The sequence below is a fragment of the Melanerpes formicivorus genome, unplaced genomic scaffold (assembly GCF_026170545.1).
Source record: "Melanerpes formicivorus ecotype bairdi unplaced genomic scaffold, bMelFor1.0.p_v2 SCAF_37, whole genome shotgun sequence".
Taxonomy (NCBI): Eukaryota; Metazoa; Chordata; class Aves; order Piciformes; family Picidae; genus Melanerpes; species Melanerpes formicivorus.
The window spans coordinates 5,902,974-5,923,764 of NW_027142389.1; the positions used below are offsets into that span (position 1 = coordinate 5,902,974).

At 42.2% G+C, this 20,791-nt stretch overlaps 1 long non-coding RNA gene across 1 annotated transcript; it reads left to right on the forward strand.

The window, feature by feature from the left end:
* Positions 1 to 1,265: 1,265 nt before the first annotated feature.
* On the forward strand, positions 1,266 to 20,043 carry LOC137450777 (uncharacterized). The gene is made up of 4 exons (XR_010989631.1): positions 1,266 to 1,325; positions 13,768 to 13,821; positions 19,353 to 19,507; positions 19,748 to 20,043. It is a non-coding gene; the product is annotated as an uncharacterized lncRNA (long non-coding RNA).
* Positions 20,044 to 20,791: the final 748 nt, after the last annotated feature.

A 20,791-nucleotide genomic window follows, 5' to 3' on the forward strand; every position in this document is an offset into this window, starting at 1 on the left:
AAACACTCAGCTTTTGTTGCCTTTGCTTGCTATGATGCAATACAATACATTTGCAGAAGTCCTAAATCTCTTCTAACTGAATTGAGGCCATACAAAGGTGTCCCACAGTGTGGCTTGCGCTACAGCCACCTGCTGTAACCGTGTCCAGAGCTGTGGTCAGGCTGTAAGTCACTGCATTAGAGATCTAGGGTTCTTTCCAAAGGGGCTGGTTGGAGCCTGTGTGGATCCTCTCAGCCCCTCCAGACTGGGCAAAAGAACCTCTTAGGTTGTAGCTGAGATGTGCAGTCTGAATCCACTATGGCAGGGGACCATGTAATGGTATTTCATAGCCTCAGACAAATTTACCCAAATGAAAGATTTAACAGGCTTCATGACCTGACAGACTCATCAGGTTTTGTTCCATTCACCAGTATGCCCAGGTTGAGTCACACCTACTGATTTAATAGAATACACCCAGCAAGAGAGGTCATGTCCTATAAAGGGGACACCATCGTGTCAGGAAGCATGGAGAGCACTGATCAGCAGAACAGAACCTTTCAAATGCAGTCTCTCTGCTATTAAATCCAGACCAAAAAAAGAGAGGATTTTTTAATGTCACTCAACCTACAGCACCAGCTTAAAATAGAATCTAATTCTGGCTGCTATAAAATATCTTAACGCTCAAGGTTCTATTAATACCATTCAATAATATATGCCTTTTTCAAATATAACACACGGGCCAGGTTTTGATTAAGATTAAAACACTTCCCTGAGAAATTATTATGCCCTCTGATGAATACATCAGACTATTTTTCATATAGTTAAATAAAGGAGTATGAAAGTGTATCAAAGAGGCAAGTGTAACAGGGAAGACTATGAAAATGTATTGCTTATGGAAGTCCATCAGACTTCAGCTGCACTTCCAGCAGCGCAGTTACTGCCTTGCTGTAGCATTACAGAGACCAATGGAAGCGCAGATCCTTCCCCGTGAGAACCCTGCTCTGCACAAGCAGAATGGCAACATTGCCATTCATATTTTTTCACCACCACAGCTACATTTTCTGCTTAGAAGAAAATTACCATCCTGCTCTGCATTTATCATTTCATGGTGTTCCTCACATTCTTTGATTCAGCATTTATGAGCTTGCTTTTAGCGAGGAGTTTATTATTCCCCATTTATAGGAAGCCAACAAAATAGTAAATTATGCATTTGAAAGCCCTGCTGGCTGACATTTTTAAAGTTCATTGGACTTTTTTTTTTTTCCCCTTTTTTCCTTTCCAGAGTAGAAATTTGTTGCAAACGCTGGAGATCTGATAACTGATTCCCATTTAGATGTCATTGAGATGTAAGTGCAGTGTACCTTCATTAATATTTCATTGTGGAAGTGTTCCTTGCTTTGACATTGCCATCTTGTAGCTATTTGTCCCACGTCTAAAGAGCATCTTGTAATCAGAGAGGTATATTGGGCTTTAGGATCTGTCACCACACATTCTTAGCACAGAGCATGTTATTAAGGTAGAATTGCTTCTGGGTTTTCCCTTATGGGAAGACAGAGAACAATATGGAACAATATATGGACTCATTAAAGAGCGCCGACGAAGGAGGCTGACAATTAGCATCAAACTGTCAAATACATCAAGGCTCTGAATTCCAAACTTTTATTTCCACAAAGTCCAACCCACATTCAGCTAATAAATGAAGACAAGCCACATTTCAAATGTAACAGAGCCTTCTGTGACGGATTTGTGAGCGTGTGCCAAAATGCTGGTTTCTTTAATCCCGATGCAGTGAGAGGAGGTGCGTGTTCATGAAATACACACAGGCCAATGTCTTTCCCCAAAACAAAAGCCTTCTTGGCTTTGCTTTTTTAAATTTACATCACTATAAGAAGTGGCAAATAAATGGCAGTGCCAGGTCTTTCAGGGGAGAATGCTTCAATATGTAATGTAACAGATTTGGGGTACTACAAGTCCCTAAACTCTTGCAACAATTAGGAGTAGAGCTGGTAAGTGCAGATACAGTGGTACATTTCCCCCCCCATCCTCCATAAGATGCTTTGCTCTGTGATACATTGGGGTGACATAAAGGCATAACCCAAAGTTCATTCAGAAAGAAGAATCTCACTACAAATAACTGAAAAGGAAAGAAGGTTTCACAGAGAGAAGTTATTTTTTCTACCATTTAGAACTTCATAGATAAGTAGAGAGAACTTCTCATGATTCATCATGTGTAAGACTGACATATTTAAGTTCCCAGTGAACTAGCAATTTGATAGCAGCTGAAGGAAATTCTGAAGCTCAGCAGCTAGCCTAAAACACTGGCACTGCAAATCTTCTGTGGTTTCCATTTCCATAGGCAGGGTGATCTTTAGCTACTACTGTTCCTGCTGTAGAAGCTGAGAAGGAGCCCAGGTGAGTCTGCAGCAGCCTTGTCCCATTGTGAGCAATGCAGAGCATGGTAATCAGGGTTTCCAGGTGCAAACTTGGTCTATATCATGTTGCTGGTTTCCCTTCCTGCATCATTCCAGGCTTCCCCCACTGTGAAGAGGAAGCAGATGTCATAAAACAAGTTCTGTTGACACATTGCCATCAGCAAGCTTTAGATTTGCAATACAAATGCTGAACTGTTTCTGTATGGCTTCCTTAAGCCTTCACAGAGGTCTCCAGCCATTAAATATATTGTATTATATTTCCACTTTACAGCAGGCTATAGATTTTTTTGTATTAGCAATAAGTAACTGCATTGTAGAAGTTATTGAGAGAACAGCTGCAGAATTTGAATCCTGTGTGGGAATGAATTGGTGCTTCTGGCACCAGGGATGGAATATAAACTTTTTAGGGCCTCTGGGAAGTTTCTGCTGAAAGAACAACTCTAAAATAATTTTAGTTGTTACCTTTAGGTTTCAGTCCCAAGCCCTAGCTCTGCTCCTCTGAAGTAATGTTCCACATTGTCTGCAGACTCCAACTGTTCCCTCACTGAGGAAGCTATATTTGCTTTGTTCTGATTTCCCCACCCCCTAAGGATCTGTACTACATACTGCAGAGAGCTGGTGAGGTACTGGGCTGGATGGCCCTTGTTATAGCACAATTCTGCTTAATCAGATGTGGACAGGAACCATCATGTAATTTTTCTTCTTTTCATTTATTCTCATTACCATGGCAGGTTGGGACACACTGTGGCTTGTATGATAAATGCCCCCAAACACCCATAGGATAAAAAACAGTGGCAAACAGAAAGGCAAACCCAGTGGTGAGCCATGCTGGGGAAGTAAGTAGCAAATGTAGTAGAAAAAATTAGTGTATTTACCAGAAAGTAAATGGTGTTCAGCTGTAATCACCACAAAGGCTGATTTTGCCTTTATCGGCTTAAATCACAACCCACTCCATTGAAATGAGTGACGTGATCGATACTGAGGCAGAGTCAGCAGGAATGAAATAAAGATCTTATCCACGCCAAATGAAAGCGAGGGCTGACTGCACAGACCTGTGCCACCTTCATTGTACTGCTAGGGAGTGAAAATAGAAGCATGCACCAGTAGGCAGAGCACCCAGTGATTTGTCCTGTCACCAACCAGCAGCGTGCACAATTGCAGTCCAGATTGTGCCTACAGAGTTGCTGTAATTACTGTTTGCTGGAGTCATTGTGAATATCTCTTTTGCTTCTTCCTGGGAGCAATGTGCTTCATGGTCATCTCTTTATAGCCAGTTGGATTTTTCTACATTCTTGTCTAAGAGCTTTTTAAGGAGGAGGCTGCAAGGATGAAAATTCATCTGTCTTCTAAAAGAAGAGAAAGAGAGATGAATATTACAAATAATAAATACCCATAAAATTAGGAGTTATCACCAAAATGTTACAAGGGGAGACTTTGGCAGATGTGGCGAAGCAGACTGCCTCAGTTCTTCCCCTTCCTTTTTCTCAGATTCTCATGTAGAAAGGCCCAGAGATTCTCAGCTTTTTCTCAGCTTATTAGCTGCAGGCAGCAGAAATGACCATCCAGTGCTGTCTGCAAAGGTGCAGAGCACTTTGAACTGCAGGGTGCAGAGTGGTGGTTAACAATGTTAGCCTCCTTATTGGCACCATTCACTTTTGTTAAGCTTGGTACAGCACAGAAGAAAGCACATCCAAGCTACCACTTTTAACAAGGTCTAATAGCAGTTTTCACCTTTTTTTTTTCCTTTTCCCTTTGTGAAGGGACAAAACCACTCAATGATTCAGCCTGAGCTGAGCTACCTTCGTAACTGTAAGATAAACCATCTCAAAACAATGAGCATTTCAGTGTAACTAAAGCCCCATTCCAGCATTCTGCAACCTGTCCTCAGAAATTGGATAGAGTACTTCTGGGATCTGTTTATTAAATTTGTCCCTTATAGACTCTGACCTTTCAAAACACAGAGAAGATCATGTGGCAAACCACTCCCAGGAGGGATTTTTATCTTGGCTCTGACCTCTCCCTCCGACCTTGGGAGAAATGCTTTCTGTATACATAGCAGAGGAACTCTATGGTTTTATTCTTTGCAATGGGAGAAAGAATCACTTTTGGAAATTCATGCAGGTCTCTTTAAATATACAGAGAGCAGACCATGGCATCAGGCTTCTATAATTCTTCATCATTTACCATAGGGGTCAATAGAAAGCATCCATAATTTAGATCCAATTTCCATCTTTGCAAGCCCATAGAACACAACTTCTGACACCGACTCGTATTAGCAGGTAGAATATGAGATGCTGTTGTTCATTTGTAGGGCAACAATTATGCAGGGAACTACTTCACTGCAGCTCTGCATTTATAACTTCTGCTTTCCTTATCTTTAAATCTATTGATTTTAGCAAGCATTACAAATGGGCCTGACAGACCTCTATGGTTAGGGATGTAGTGTTAGCAGTGTAGCTTGGCTTGGATTCCTTTGTAATCGTTGATTTACAAATACTGGAACTGGAATTATCTTTCACAAACCTCTCCCTTGGTTTATGGAAGAATCTAGGTGGATCTGTCTCCAGCAATGAAGACAGGAAACAGTGACCCTGAGCTGATTATATTACTTCTTTCGGGATGTATGCAAGGTTGTCCCCCGGCCCTTGCCTTGAAACAGAATGGGAAATTTGACAGGAAGAATTGCAGTGCAATGAAAGAGATTCCTAAGCTTGTCCTCATGAGAAGACAAGCACATGTGACATAGCTACAAACCTCCAGCTCTCACCATTTGCACACAACTGTTGGTCTTACCTTCAGTTCCCTGATAGCATTTTGAGCACTTTCTGTGCTGAGCACAACCCAGAGCACCACATTTCAATCACACTCAGGCCTGAGAAACATGCAAGGCTGTTTTGGTGAAGAGGAATTGTAAAATCATAAGGGGGGATTAAAAACAAACCAACAAACCAAAACCAAACCAATTTATTCCAGGAGCTACCAACCAACAGAATATCACACCACCAGGCACAGTGGTGGTGCTGCCAGTGGATTTGCAAGGTATTGGCAATGAGAAAGATCCAGCTGTGTGCACTCTGGAAGTTAGAGGCTACATCACTTCAGTGGTACCAGTCTGGCCTAACTTTTAACTCCTTTCCTTTAGATGTTTTCCCCATTCTACTTTTCAGGCAGCTAATTTGCTGTTTTCCTTCACACTTCAAAGCAGGTAGCTCCCTTTGGGTAACACAGAGTTTATCTTACCATGTGTGCCTGAAATCCAAGGTTTACAACCTCAGCCAGGCTTTCAAGAATGCAGTTGAGCAAGAAGCAAGTAGCACCTGAATGGCTAAATATTGCGTGTTTTCTCACTGACAAATTCAATACAACACAATTCTTGTATCACTCTGTCACTCTGGGAGGCAAAAATGACATCAGGTACGGATTTTGAAATTTGAAAGCAGATCTAAGGCAACTCTTTTGACAGACCAGTAATATAAAAGCAAAACAAGCAAACAAAAACCAAACCAAGCCAAGCTCCTACTCTGCTTCCTGGCTCTCAATATCTGCATTCCCTGAGACACAGCCTGAAGAGTATATCCTTTAATCCTAGAAGAGGAAGCTGCTGATTCTTAACAGTTAAATGTGCAAGTCAGGGGCACTTCCCTGCCCATCAGCCTTGCAAGTCAGCACACAGCATAGGTGTCTCTCTGTTCTGCCATGTTTATCTATGTTACCAATAAGGTAATGGGAAAGGGAGCAACATTCTCTGAAGAGATGTTTCATAGAGAGCTGTCCACTGAAGGCACAGAAAATGTGTGAATCAATACAACACGTGCAGAAAAATGTATCCTTTGCTCACCCTGGTAGAAACTTCTTGCCTCTGCTAAGGTGTGCATGTACAGAATGCAAACAGAGAACTGGAAAGGAGCCATTCAAGGGTGAAGATCAGCAAACTTAACTATTTTTGTTGTCTGCTGCTTTTCCACCAGAATCTATAGAGGACCTCGAGTCACACCATCCATCACAGACAAAGGGTGCAGAGACAGAAGATGGAACTGTGCTGTTCTGCAAAGCAAACATTCAAGCACATCACATGAATGCTTTGTGCACACAGCTAGCTTTGCTTTTCCTCTTTTCATTATGATGATAATCATCTCCAGCTCCTTATTCCCAGGTCTTCAAAGCCTGACTTTTAAAGGCACTTTAATGTAGCATTCTGCTACACAACTGCACACAGATCCAGGCTTCTTTCATTGCATCCAGCCACAAGACTAATCTTATGCATCCTAGAAGCCCACAAAATAATAACACAAGTGAGTGTTCTCACGTGTCTATATGTACAGCCATGCCTTCAGAATCTGCAGGTTCATTGATGGCCAGATCAGACACTGCTTAGCTGGTTTATTTTTGCTTAGAAAAGCTGTCATCCTGATAAACACACAGACTGCAGGCTGAACCAGCATGCACAGCTGATTACTGAATTGCTGGTGATAAAGAATCATACTAGATTATTTTTTTCTGGTGGATAAATCCAAACCCACTGGGAAAATGCACACTGTGAGCACGTTTCATTTGACTGTTTCCATCATACTCAATGCCTTTTAATTAGGGGATGCCTGAACAGACAAAGCGGTGTTTGCTGGAGCTGATCGAAAAGATAGGTCTCCCTAATATAAAATACTATGTCAGCTGCTGTTAGTGAAAAGCAAACAGCCAAGTCTCTGCAATCAGCTTGTTGGAAGGTGCCACAATATCTTCTTCTCTCCTTGAAGGAGCAGAGCCAGATCTCCTCATCTGCTAATACTGCCTTTGTCACATCCTGCATGTGGACTGGCCAGTCCCATGCAACACTCATGGGAAAGACTGGACAAAATGCTCCTCTGAGATGGAAACACTTAGCCCTGTGTTGATATTCCTAACCAGTACTACCTGGGAGACAGGCAAGCACATCCTTCAGGAGTAAACCTGCAAAAACCACAGTAAAGTGTGAAGAGATTTGAGAAGCATGGGGTTGAATGACAGCAGCAGTAGATGTCAGCATGAAGCACACACAAAACACACCGTACCATAATCTCAGGTAAAACTGGTGTCACAACCAGACAAGTTACTTTTTTTAACTCTCCCCTTTGTAAAAGGAGCAAGGGCATAGCTAAGTATGGTAGGGAGCTATTGCTGAAGGTTAACTAACAAATAGACTCATGGGAGCAGATATCTGAAAAGCAATAATAATAAACAGGAGACTGGAGGAGCACACAGCTGCTCTTGGACTTCCCCTTCACAGAGCTTCTGTGCATGCAATTAGTCAAGAAGAGACAAGGAGAAAATACTGCTTTCAAGCAAAGAGGCTCACTCCCTGTTTTGATCAATGAGCACAGAAAATGACACAATGATAAAAAGGGCCATGTCCTCATGTCACTAATACACACTGCTGTTGAACAGCTCTACTCTCCACCACCAGACTTTCAGGTGCTGCAAAGCAGCCACCACTCGCTGTGCTAACAGACTTTAAAACAGAAGTAAAAGCACTAAGTTTTAATCCACTAACAGCTCTCTGGAACACTGTGTAACACTACTTACATCTCTTAACTCTAATTTCATAGTCCCAGTGTCCATGCACTAAGAAGCAGATGGATAAACTTCCAGCTTCAAAGCTCTTTATGCACATAGTATAAACATGGCAAGAAAAATAACAGGTAGGATGCACAGGTGTGTGGCTCATATAGCCTTCCTTTTTACCTCTGTTCCTCAGGAAGCATCCCAATCAGAGTATTTATTATCTGCAATTTTAATTCTTGGGGGGGATGGGGAGGTGGACACAAATTAAATACTTGTTCTGTGTACAGCTCTGGAGCACCCAACACAAGAAGGACATAGGGCTGATGGAACAGGTCCAGAGGAGTGCCACAAAAATGCCCAGGAGGCTGAAAAACCTCTGCTACAAGGACAGGCTGATGGAGCTGGCGTTGTTCAGCCTGGAGAAGAGAAGAGAGGCTCTGGGGAGACCTAATAGCAGCCTGCCTGTACCTGAAGGGGACTACAAGAAGGCTGCAGAGAGACTGTTTGCAAAGGCCTGCAGTGATAAGACAAGGGACAATGGTTTGAAAGGAGAGAAGAGCAGATTTAGGTTGGATGTTAGGAACAAGCTCTGCACCATAAGGGTGCTGGAACACTGGCACAGGTTGTCCAGGAAGGTAGTCAAGGCTCCATCCCTGGAGATATTCAAGGTCAGGCTTGACAATGCTCTGAACAGCCTGGTCTAGTGGAGGATGTCCCTTCTGACCACAGGTTGGACTAGATGACCTCTGGGGGACCCTTCCAACCCAAACCATTCTATGATTGTTTGGCTTCTATTAGGATTGTTTATCTGCTGATATCTGGCACTTCCTGTAGTGTTCTCATTTAGACTCTACCCTTACCAGAAGATAATCAAGTGCTAACCAGCCCCATGCACATACACAGACACAGCTTTGTGCTGCAGACCCGCACCTTTATAGGTCAGAAATTATCTTATCCACAGACAAACTTGGGGTTTGAGCACTGCAGTAGGAAGAGGCTTTAGATCAAGATATCATGTCAAATGACTCAAAATTTTTGAAGACTTCTACTCCCCAGGCCACTGGATTTGCACTTTACTTTCTATGATTATTTTTTTATTAAGGAAACAAATCCTGCTGAGAAGAGCTCATTTAGGTGGAGCTGTCACCTTTAGCTTCAGAACATTAAGTCTTGACAAATGCTTCTTTTGAAGTCTGACACCTGTTTCTTTGGCATTTCCCACTTTCAGGAACTCACTAGACTCTAATAATACTCAGCACAGCAGAAGTGAAGGTAATGAATTAAAGCAGGAATGCTTGCAGACGTGAAAGAGCAGTACAAAAGAGCATCCGTTTGCTCAGGTTTCCTCAGTAGCTTAGCTAGGACCTCAGGAGGGCTCATCTCAAAGCTGTGTGTTTTTTCTGTAGTAGGAATCTAATGCCCATGAAGCAAACCAGATTAGCAGCCCCAGAGAGCAGCCAATTCTTTTTTAAAACAGAGAGAGATCAGCAGGGGAAACCAGGCTTCTGTGCAGACACTGTCAGAAGTGCAGGGGAACATCCTTACTGTTAGACCTTCTCTTAGGCCAAATGCCAGGTATCTGCTCTTTCTGTGACTGAAATGCTTGAGGGGAATGCCTCTAACACATGCTGAGATGTGATTCTGTCAGATCTTCCTTTTCATTTGGCTTCATGGAGATTTTGATGGTAAATTTCTACAAACATTTATAATTTTTTAAGGAAGTAAACAACTAGAAGGGAAACCATAACTCACCTCATCCATGACAGCACCTCTCAGCAGCTCTCTCTAAATTTGGTGGGTCACTTGGTCATTCCTCACTGGGCATACGTGACAGTCTCCCATCTGAAGACTCCCATTCTACCACCTTTGAATGTCAACTTTTCACTCCCAAGTTGTTGTGCATACATGTATTTATGTGCACAGGGAGGTCACTGCTCTTATTCATGTGGATAGATATGAAATGTAAATTTGTGCAGTTTGCAGAGGCATGCATTGGAAAAAAATAAAAAGCACATTAGGAAAAGCTAAAGATTGGAAGATTATACAAACAGCTACACAGAGAGATACACTCAGCACACTCATGTGCCAAATAAACTAAGCATCGAATCTCCTAAACTATTGAGATGTCTCAGAACTTGGTGTAAGTAAAATATATTAATTACTCACAAATGTAGGACACACTGAAGATAAAAAAATCATCACTCATAAACCAGTTACATCTCCAGTGTTTAGTGGGAGCCAGACTCTGTATTTCTCTGTGTTTAATGGACTAAGCAAGGTACCACACGTTAAGTGTGAAAGCACAGGTGACAACAGTTCTGCCTGGGCATGGCTGCTGTAGCAGTAACACACTGTAGATCCATAGCTCTGCAACTGATATTTTTGGTTATCTTTTCAGACATAGGTGACTCAAAATGTGGTGTCCCTCCTTTCAAAATCATTGTGCACCTTTCCCTCACCTGCCCACAACCATGTGCATTACAGCTGGGCACTGTCACAGCTGTGGTGTTGCTGGCAGGGCGGTAAGGCCAATGTCACCACACAGCTGTGCACTTCAGCTCTCAGCATTGCCAGTTCTGAACTGGTGGGCTTAGACTTACCTTGCTGGGCAGATATCTCAAGAGAAGCTCATGCCTTCTTAATTAGCTGCATGATCTCTAATGCATTTCATGCCTGAGCAAATGTAATTGAAACAACTGAAATCATGTTAGCTATGCAGAAAACAATCAAACTGCTGCCTGAGCTCTTGGTGAGAGCTGGTCACTTCTCTACTGCTGCATGAATTGAAACACCACTAATGCTGTACAGCATTGACACCAGCACTGGAGCAGTTGCAGCCCATAGCTTTAAGCTCTGTAGTTTACTAGAAGCTTGTCCAAAACTATACTCAAGGCAACCAGCAATCATAACTAAGACATTTCTCATACTCCAGCCCTTATCAGAATACTTAGGAATACAGAATTCATAATCAATCATTAATCTTTTCTAGAGGAAGATTGAAAGGTGTTTGTTTGGGGTTTTTTTAAGTAAATCCAAACCTGAGTGAATGAAGTGAACTCTGGCTTATATTCTTTTACAAAGGATAAAATAATGAAATGTGGATTGAAGAACTGCTATCTCTCTGTCACAGTAACACATCCTTTTGTTACCAGGAGGCTTTGGTAACTGCGATGCTTATTTGCTCTGTTACCCATAAAGGCATATGCAGCACTCAATAATGCTGCTTTGAATCAGTAGGGAGCAGGATAGGTAAAATGCATCTAATAAGGTTTGGAAATTACAAGAGCATGAAGAAGATGTAGCCATAAAATGCTTCAAATTGGATAGAGAAGAACAGTGAGCATGGAGCTGAACAGCATGGGAGCCACAAGCAGGTCCTGACGCAGAAACAAGATTCCCTCTGTGCCTCTTGCCTTAGTGAGCAGCAAGCTTCAGGCTCCTGTCTGAAGGCAAAGGGTCACTCATCACACACAGAAGCAGGTTTTGTACTGGTCTCACTGTCACACACGCTGTCTAAAGGAGCCCTCAGTGCCCTGTGCCCCTTGTCTGGTCTGCTGTGAACTGGTTCTGGGCTCATGCTCTGTGGAACTCCTGGGGTCTGCTGCAAGGAGCTGCTGCTCATTGCACCACACAAAGTCCCCAGTCAGCAGGAGCTGCTGCTTTGTGGTAAGCAGCTGATTAGCTGTAGCTTCCACTGAATTCCTACAGGGCGTTCAAAACGCAGTCATTTGCCTAATGATTTGTCAATGGCTTGGAACAGCTTTGTCTGAAAGAGAAGAGCCTTGGTGTACTGTGATATATTGCCTCCCTCGGTGCTTGGGAAGCATGGAGGCAGAAAGACAGCTGTCAGGCACGTTGGAACTGGATGGAGACATGAGAGGTTGAGGGAGCTCCACAAGGGCTCGAGGCAAAGGCAAGACATTGAATAAGATGAGATGGAAAGCAAAAGAAAAGAAAATACAATGCAGATGCTGGGAGATGAGAGAATGGTGATACAGGCTGCAACCAGCCATGTCTGCTACCAGGGCAGCTGGGGTGGATGCTTAAATCCCTTTGGAGGTGACTGTCTGAGAGGGCCAATGGACAAGGCAGAAAAGGGCTTCTTTTATCCACATTGACAAGTTGGCTTGAAGATGTCTATGAACAAATATGTCAGTTCTGATTTTTTCCCCTCCTGTACATTATTTTTCAAGAATTTAAGTGTACACAAGTTCTAAATATGCTACTCTTCACATGGACTGTCCATGTTACAGTCAGGTGTGTCCTTATTGCAGTGTATGTGAGCTGTACCACTAGCTTCACCTTTGCAGAGGATGTTCTGAGCTGAAAGAAAGGCTACTCACAAATGCAAACAACAGCAAGCTCACACTTGGTGTGATAGAAGGTTTAAAACGTTACAGTGTTGCTAAAAGCTTTATATTAGTTAAGGTGGACTATCACAATACATTGGAAGGGAAAACTTAAAGAAAATCACAGAATCATCAGGCTTGGAAGGGACCTCAAGGATCAGCCAGTTCCAAGCCCCCTGCCATGGGCAGGGACACCTGATCAGATTGCTCAGAGCCACATCCAGCCTGGCCTTAAAAACTCCCAGGGATGGAGCTTCCACCACCTCCCTGGGAAACCTGTGCCAGTCTCTCACCACCCTCCTGGGGAACAACTTCTTTCTAACATCCAATCTGAACCTACCCACTTCTAGTTTTGCTCCATTCCCCCCAGTCCTATCACTATTTGACACCCTAGAAAGTCCTTCACCAACTTTCTTGTAGCCTTCTTCAGACACTGGAAGGGCACAAAAAGGTCTCAGAGCCTTCTCCACTCCAGACTGCACAACCTCAACTCTCTCAGTCTGTCCTCATAGCAGAGCAGCTCCAGCCCTCTGCTCATCCTCGTGGCCCTTCTCTGGACACCTTCCAGCATGTCCAGGTCTCTCTTTTCAGGGTGGTGGTCAAAATACCTTGTGTGAAACCATTAATCAACTAAACCAGTGTCATACACAAGAAGCCATGGAAGTGCAAATAAATATATCAATAAAGAGTTGAAAAATCAGTGTTGCATTTTGCCTGTTGTGATAATTTCCTGTGTTCTTAGTCCCACAGCAGTATTTGGATGACACACAACCAGAGCTGACTACTTGGTGATGAATAATTTATTTTGCCAATTTTTGCCTCTTTTTTTTGTCTTCTTTTTTTTTTCCTGTGACATATCCATGAATAAACAGATCACGATTTTCTCTCTTTGTGATTCCAAGTCCTCTGACAGTCCCTCTTCAACCCACTTCCCCTTGCAGTGTTTATATTGCTTACATGGGCAGCCCAGATTTTGAACTTGGGAAGGATTGGAATCAGAGCTATGCAGTTTAGTTGTTTGTGGCCACACATCGCTGTTTCCAGACCCCAGTTGGACTCTTCTGAAGTAACTGGGTGTGAATGTTCGTGGAGAATAAATTAGACTTTGCTTTTTGTGATCCTGAATGTAAACCCAACTCTTTCTGTGCGCTGGCACCACCGAAACGCAAAAGGAGCTCCACAGAAAGCTGACACACAAAAGGCATGAGCACAGCTGAAAGGAACTCATTTGAAAATTCACATGAATATGCATGGGGGATTTTTTTTTTCAGCCTGCTCTCAAATTAAACATTATGAAAACAACTTTTTTGCTTAGTAGATTCAACTTGGGTCTGTTCACCTGTTCTTGATGAGGCCGTTGGGAATGCTTTAAGTGCTTGGAAGGAAGGACAAGCTTTGGGCTTTTGTCAGCCTGGAGTTCAGTCGCTCTTTTTTTGGACCAAAGCCTAACACATCTGTTTTCTGTATCGTAGTTGGACTCTTCAGGCAACGAGAGAAGTGGAAATTTTGGAGGCTCCAGCTGAAAGGTAAAGCAGGGCTGTTTCCTGGGGAGGTTCATGGAGAGGAGGAGGAGAACACCTTTCCTTGTGCAAACCAGTGCTAAGGCAGTATTTTGCTGCTGCAGAGTGAGCAGTCAGTGACTATTTTAATGGCAATTTTGCATCACAGATGCAGCACAGATTTCTGCATGTCGCACGGGGAGACAGTGCAGAAATCCATCACTCACACAGGTCGGATGGAGGCGCTGTGCACTCCCCGTGTGCCTTGCTGTGCTCAGTGGGTGCTGCAGGCAAGAGAGGCAGCCCTAGATTTCTTTTAACACTTATCACATTTTAGGTAGATGTCTAAGGGATTAGAGGCTTAGAGAAGTCAAAATCCATTCCAATAAAGGTCTGTGCTACTAAATATAAGATACTCTTAGCACAAAGTAGAAAGATAGGAAAAGTAACACAGCTGGGATAAAAATTTAAGTCAAAAGCTGTACTCCAAGAGCAGAAGGAATGCTTAAGGCTCTTTTGCATTAGTACATTTCAAGTACATTGTTTCCTAATCTACTTCAAAGAAATGTTTAGGGATTTTATTAACATAAAACAAGATAGTGAGAGCAAATTTGATATCAATTAACATACTAATTAAATGTCACTTAGTAGTTTTAGCAATTACTTGATATTTAATTAACCACTTGAATACCTTGGGAGATCCAGATTATTGTACATGTAATCAAAGGGCAATTCTTCTGACCCTGTGGGTATATGCTGCGTGTCAAGACAATCTGTAGATAGCAGTGAAAAAATAACTCCATGCACTGTGACCCCAGGTACGCTGCATTGCTGCTACCCAGGAGATTAATTTACTCCTTTGAATGGACTAAGCACCAGTTAAAAAGCTTAAGTGTATCTCAAGTGACTGGAGACCTACATAAACAACACCAACAACCTACCAAAGATCAATTGTTTTAGTTCAAGCTGCATTTTGAATTCATACTGCAAAACTGTCCTGACATTTATGAAACTCATATTCATCAGCAAGTCCTTTTATTTTTAGCAAACAGCTACAAGGACTGGAGAGCAAGGAAGCAAATGTTTTCAGGAAAGAATTGCTCAAGGACAGCAAATACATACCTGAAGTCTTCTGGACTGTATCCACCAAGAGACATCAACTTTTGCATAGGGGAGGGTTCCTGGTAGACCATTTCTGTGCTGGTGCTAGGAAAAGTAGTCCTTTATCACTCACAAACCAGGCATGAGCTCTGCCTGTCGAATTGCCCTCTCCTACAAAGAGGTCTCCCTCCTACTTTTGAAGCTGTGTCTGTGTCATTTGGCTGGTGCTGTCCTATTGCACCTTGCTGCCAATGACTACCCACCACAGCTTGTGGTAGCCTGATGACTGCTACACCTCCCGTGTTAGAGAGTCCTTTGTCATTTCTGCCACTTTTCTACATGGACATTCACAACTCTTGGCTCTGGATTTAAATCACAGGCTTGTAAACCCAGCAACCTTCCCACTGCTTTTGGTTGTCTTCTTTATGCTTCCATTTCTCCCTGGCTGTGTCAACATGGAGAAACTGGGCAAAGCAACCTTCCTGCTCCCTTTGCAGCTCTTTCCCTTTTGCCACACAAGAAAGCAGAACTCCACTCATCTTTAAACAGATTCTTTGCCATATTTTTGTTGCCACTTACTGTATTCAATTCCTGTCTCCATCTCATTTCTGTACTCATTAAAACATTTTATTTGCAAGGTATCTTCAGATGTCTCCCTCCCAACAGGTACCCATTCTCTTCACTCCACCTAAACCAATCTAAATCTCCGCTGGTCTCCTTGAGGCAGAATAGAGAATGAATTCTCTTTCCTCCTCCATGTTCAGCTTGCAGCCATCTTAAACAGCTAGTGACATTTCATTTACTTAGAATCTTTTCCTCTTTTTCTTCTGTGTCTTTCTTCTCCCCAGATTCTCCTGAAACATCTCCAGCTGATCCCTCACAGGATATTTCTCACTCTTCTTTCATTCAGGAGTGGGAACGACATGGATTTCTTTCAATTCCTGTGCTATCCTCTCTTGACATAACCCACGCCAAGGAAATTGAAAAGTGCCTGAATATGTCAACCTTTCAAAGGATTACCTTCTAATTCTGAGTGTGGGAAGTGAGCTGATCTCATTCACAGTTTACAGGAGCTGTTCTTGTCTTAATTATAGTTTCTCAGCAGATGAGATTTCAAGGAAATAAAGAAGATCATTTGGCATTTTCTGAGCTGAATTTCCCCCTTGGAATTTAATCAGAAAGCAAACATTACATAATTATTTTCTTCATGTTCAATGAGCCCATATCAATGCCAAGGAAATTTTGTTTCCAAGATAGGTAAAAAAATAGCTCAAACTCAATTGTTAGATTTAATTAAAAGGTTTCATAGTAGCACAGCACAAGCTACTCAAATGTTTAGAGGTTGAAAGTAGATTGTTTTATTTAACTGTAGTTCTTTAATGCACAGATTTAACACCCAAAATGAAAATCAGCTCCCAACTACAGAATTTTAAGCTCTGTGTCATGCAAAGTTCAGATTTGCTTTGGTTCTCCCCTAGTCTGAAAGGGGAATGGTTTTTTTTCCATCCTATGCAAATGAGTGGTGCTAGGCAATGCACTGACCAGGGGCTGAATTTTGCTTCCTGGGAAAGCAGAAAGATTTACACCTTGACAATATAAATGTAACTCTGAGGGTGCAGCATGGAGAAGAGAACAACTCCTTCCAGAGCAAAGGGGTGAACTAATCGAGAAACTGGATCCAGTGCTTACCTTCATCTGCTTTTATTTGTCTGATTTTGTCTGGAGGGTTCCTGAGACCACAGCTGTAAGCAGAAAGACAAAAGCACTGATGAACTGTGCTCTCAGGAGAGCTTCACACAGATCAGCAAACACAGAGCTAACCTACCAGGTACCATTGCACTAATAGTCTGCTGGCAGAATAGTTTTGACCTCCTGCTTTCAGAAGTATTTTAAGTTAGAGCTGTATCTGCTCTCCACTGCTGATATTGCAAGCTTAAAATACCCAGCAACATCCCAGACTCATACTGCTCTGCATTAGCATCTGAAAACTACTTCAATAAAAAAACATAACTGGGGAGCGCATTTTCCTACCATTTACAATGTTGAGAAACAAAAGCAAGTGTCGAGGAATTGGAAGCAAAACCAGAAGAAAGCTAAAATAAGCAGAAGAAAGCAATAGTTTCTTGTAGCCCCCTTCAGGTATGGGCAGGCTGCTATTAGGTCTGCCCAGAATCTTCTCTTCTCCAGGCTGAACACCCCCAGCTCCCTCAGCCTGTTCTCATAGCAGAAGTGCTCCAGCCCACTCCTGGACCTGCTGCATTCTCTTCAGGGACTTGTGTTTTTGTGTACACCAGATACACTTCACTCTCAAAGCAATGTGTATAAAATCCTCCTGATGCTTATTTATCCAGACACTCTTCCCTATTAGTCACAACTATATTTACCAACGTGTTTATACTTTAATAATATGCTGGGAAAGAGGGGGGGAAAAAAACCCCAACCTACAACTGACATTAAAATTACCACAGGGGGTTGAGGATTTTGCCTGGAAGAAAGAAAAAGTAGTCTTTCATCACAAAAAGACACAGTTACAAAAGGATTAATTTTGGATCAGGACATATCACGAGTTAGATGTTTTTCTGTCCCAGCTGAGAGCAGTAATTGGAAAATCACGGTTTACACACACACAAAAATTGCTATTTTCTTATGATCTGCTGTTCTTTCATGAAGCCTTGCATCTTCATCACACAATTGCAATCTCAGAGATTAGGGGACTCCATATACACCAGATTAAAGGTCACCTGTTATGATAGAGGAAAAAAAAATTAATTGCCATATTTACATAAATTCCTTCCCACCCATCGGGGTTAAGCTGCTCTCTACACAGCCAGCATGCTAACAAGGGAGAGGACACTCATTAGCTGCACCGTGGGGAAAAAAGCAGAGCAAAACTCCTGCTTTTTGAAAGAGAAGAACATTAGGAAATGGTGGTGGCTGGAAAACTGTAGATTAATTCTTATTCTATTACAGAGAGTAAAAGTTAACTTGATTGCACTGCTGTAAGAACTTCCTAGGGGAAATTAAAGTTGATAATCTCAAGGTGTTTCCCAGAAGGCGCCGTGCATTTGGTAATGTTCATTATAGCTTGCAGAACACCAGACAGAATTTAAAGTGATGACTCCTAAGGTTTAATCAATATAGACATTCTAAATTGTTCACAGTATAGAGCCCTGATTATGAAACAAAGGCATAGTTCAAAGGCACAGATACATGGTTTTCTCCCCCCTGTACAAACCGATTGATTCATAGCTAAGGTGAACAGCGACTGCCAAACCTCCTACACAATTTTGGTAGCAGCATCACAGAGTCTTTCATTAAGCTCCTGGGACTTCTGAGCACTGCCTGGGTTTGGCAAATGATGCTTAAAACCAAGTAGCAAACGCTTTGGGGATCGCTTCTGACAAGATTTAAAACCTACATATGACTACAATCAATCATGAAGAGGCTAACTGTTACAAAAGTGATTTAAAAAGGGGTTTTTGGTGTTTGTTTTTTTTTTGAAGATCATGAAGTGTATGAAAATTTCAATTGGAAAAAACCCAAACAACCCAAAACATTAACTGTCTGCTACCTGTCCAACTTTTAAAGCAAGAAATAAAATAGTGTCCAGTAGAAATTGATAGTGGTGTTTGTTATCACCTAGAGATACACTCATAGGACCATCAATAAAGGACTGAAATGATATATTAGCAGTTCAAAGCAGAAAGAAAATGAATCTTTAGTTGTGATTAAATGAGTTTGCAGCATCTGTGGCATCTTTAGATGAAGGAAGTTGCCAAATTGCTAATTGCAAAACTAATCCAGAGTAGCAGGTTTCAGTGCTGCTAAGGAAAAGCTGCCTAAGAACAAATTATTTCAGCTAAAGCCAAAGAGGATATGGACCCTCTTGAATCTTCAGCAGCTTGGACAAAGATCAAGGAGGGGTTTTAGGACTAAGAGAAGGACCTGGAATTTCAAACAAAATGTGTCTGGAAACATTCTTATTTTTTTGAGTGAGCCAGGGCTGGATTGATGGTGCTTCTCCATCTGGTGCTGGCTAGGTGACATCTATTCAGCACAGAAGAGAGGCGATGTCCTCTAATTTTATACTAGGCACATATGTCTTCCTTTGATACACAAGTGATAATCAAGCTTGAAGATTCAAACAACTCAATCAGTAGGGGCATATGAGCTGGATAGCAAGGAAACAAATGAATAAAAATACTCAGAGCCCTGAGCTTTTTGAGGGGATCTGAAGGGGCACAGGCTCTGCAAGGTTCATCCTGTTTCAGACACTAACCACAGCCCTGTTGAGCATCTGTTCTCCATGGTCCTGTTCTTTCCCTGCCTCCCTGGGGAAGACCTCGAAGGTTCATTTTTCATTGGTCTTCAGAATGTAAGGAAAGTCTTCCCTGTCTTCCTATGTGCTAGAAATAAATGGAGTCTCTCCCTCCAACTTCTTTCTTTTCCACTCCCAGGTCTGTCAGAAAGCTTCTGTTGTAAGAAATTGGCCCCTTCAAGCAGTTCCTGTGGCACTGAGAGGCTGGCATAGCAGAGCCTGAACTGGAGCTGCACAAGCAACGAAGAAAGAGGCACTCCTGATGTCAGGTCTGCACTTCTCTAAAGGGCTCAGGTACCTGTCTCCTCTCTTATGAATTTGTGGCAGAAGTATGACCTGAAGCCTGCATTAATTAGGTGGTAAAACAACCTTTATTAACCTTTAAATAACATTCTTTTCAAATGTTGTTCCCAACCAACAATTGTTTGGGTGCTTTTCATGGATGTTTAAACATCAAGACTGGATTGGGTTTGACTGACTGGGTTGCTCCTGCTCTCCATAGAAGTCATTTTTAAATGTTAATATTATTTTTAGGTAAAAGATCTACTGGAACAGGCTGACCAGGGATGTGTTGGAGGCCCCATCCCTGGAGACATTTAAGATCAGACTCAGTGTGGCCACAGGCAGCCTGATCTAGTTGGAGGTGTCCCTGCTGACTGCAGGGGGGTTGGACCTCGGAGGGTCCCTTCCAACCCAATGCAATCTGTGTCTTTGAATCGAGTGAAAAGGGTTTGATTACCTCAGCATTGCACAGGAAAAAGGGGGAGGAAAAAGGCCTAAAAGAAAAATGATTACTAAAACTGTTTTATTTGGATGAAGCTGATGCTAAAAACTCGAGACTCAGTCCCTTTCCTGTGAATTTGGATCAGAAACTTCTGACTTGTCTGAGGTGCTTCAGACAAGAAAGTGTAGAATGCTCTGCCAGACCTTTCTTAGCACAGTTGGAACTGCAGGTCAGTTTGTTCCAGAGAAAATAAATGCTACTTAACTTAAAAATAAGAGAATTGCTATGTGAACTCCAGGATCAGAAGGTAATAGTAGTTCTTGAACAAAGGCATTGACTGCTGCTCCACTGAAAAGAGGCCACTCCAGCTGGCAGTTGGACTTCTCAGTGGAATGATGACCAACACTTTAATTGCCACCAAAAGAAGACAGAATTTAAATCTCCATGAAGTGCACATCAGCATCCACACAATGAAAATGTATAAGAACATATTGAGTCTCTCTTAATTAAAAAAGCTCACCTCCCTTTATTTAAGTTATGGTAAAACTGACAAAGCCTCAGCTACTATCAGCATTTCATTAAGTCATTTGCCATGCACTGATTCTGTAGCTCATTTGTAACTGTGACCTGATCTGACATCTCAATGGAATTTACTGCAGAGCAGATTAAAATGATGTGGCAGCCTTATTTCTGTTGCCCTGCTTTTCTTCTGTTGCCATTACATCTAGAATATTATTTAAACATGGGCTCTTAGCACATTATCATGTTTCTTAAATAGGTGTGTGCAGGCTGAGATATAAACCATGACAGGTTATTTAAAATATGAATGCAGGGAGTTATGCACACACCTCATG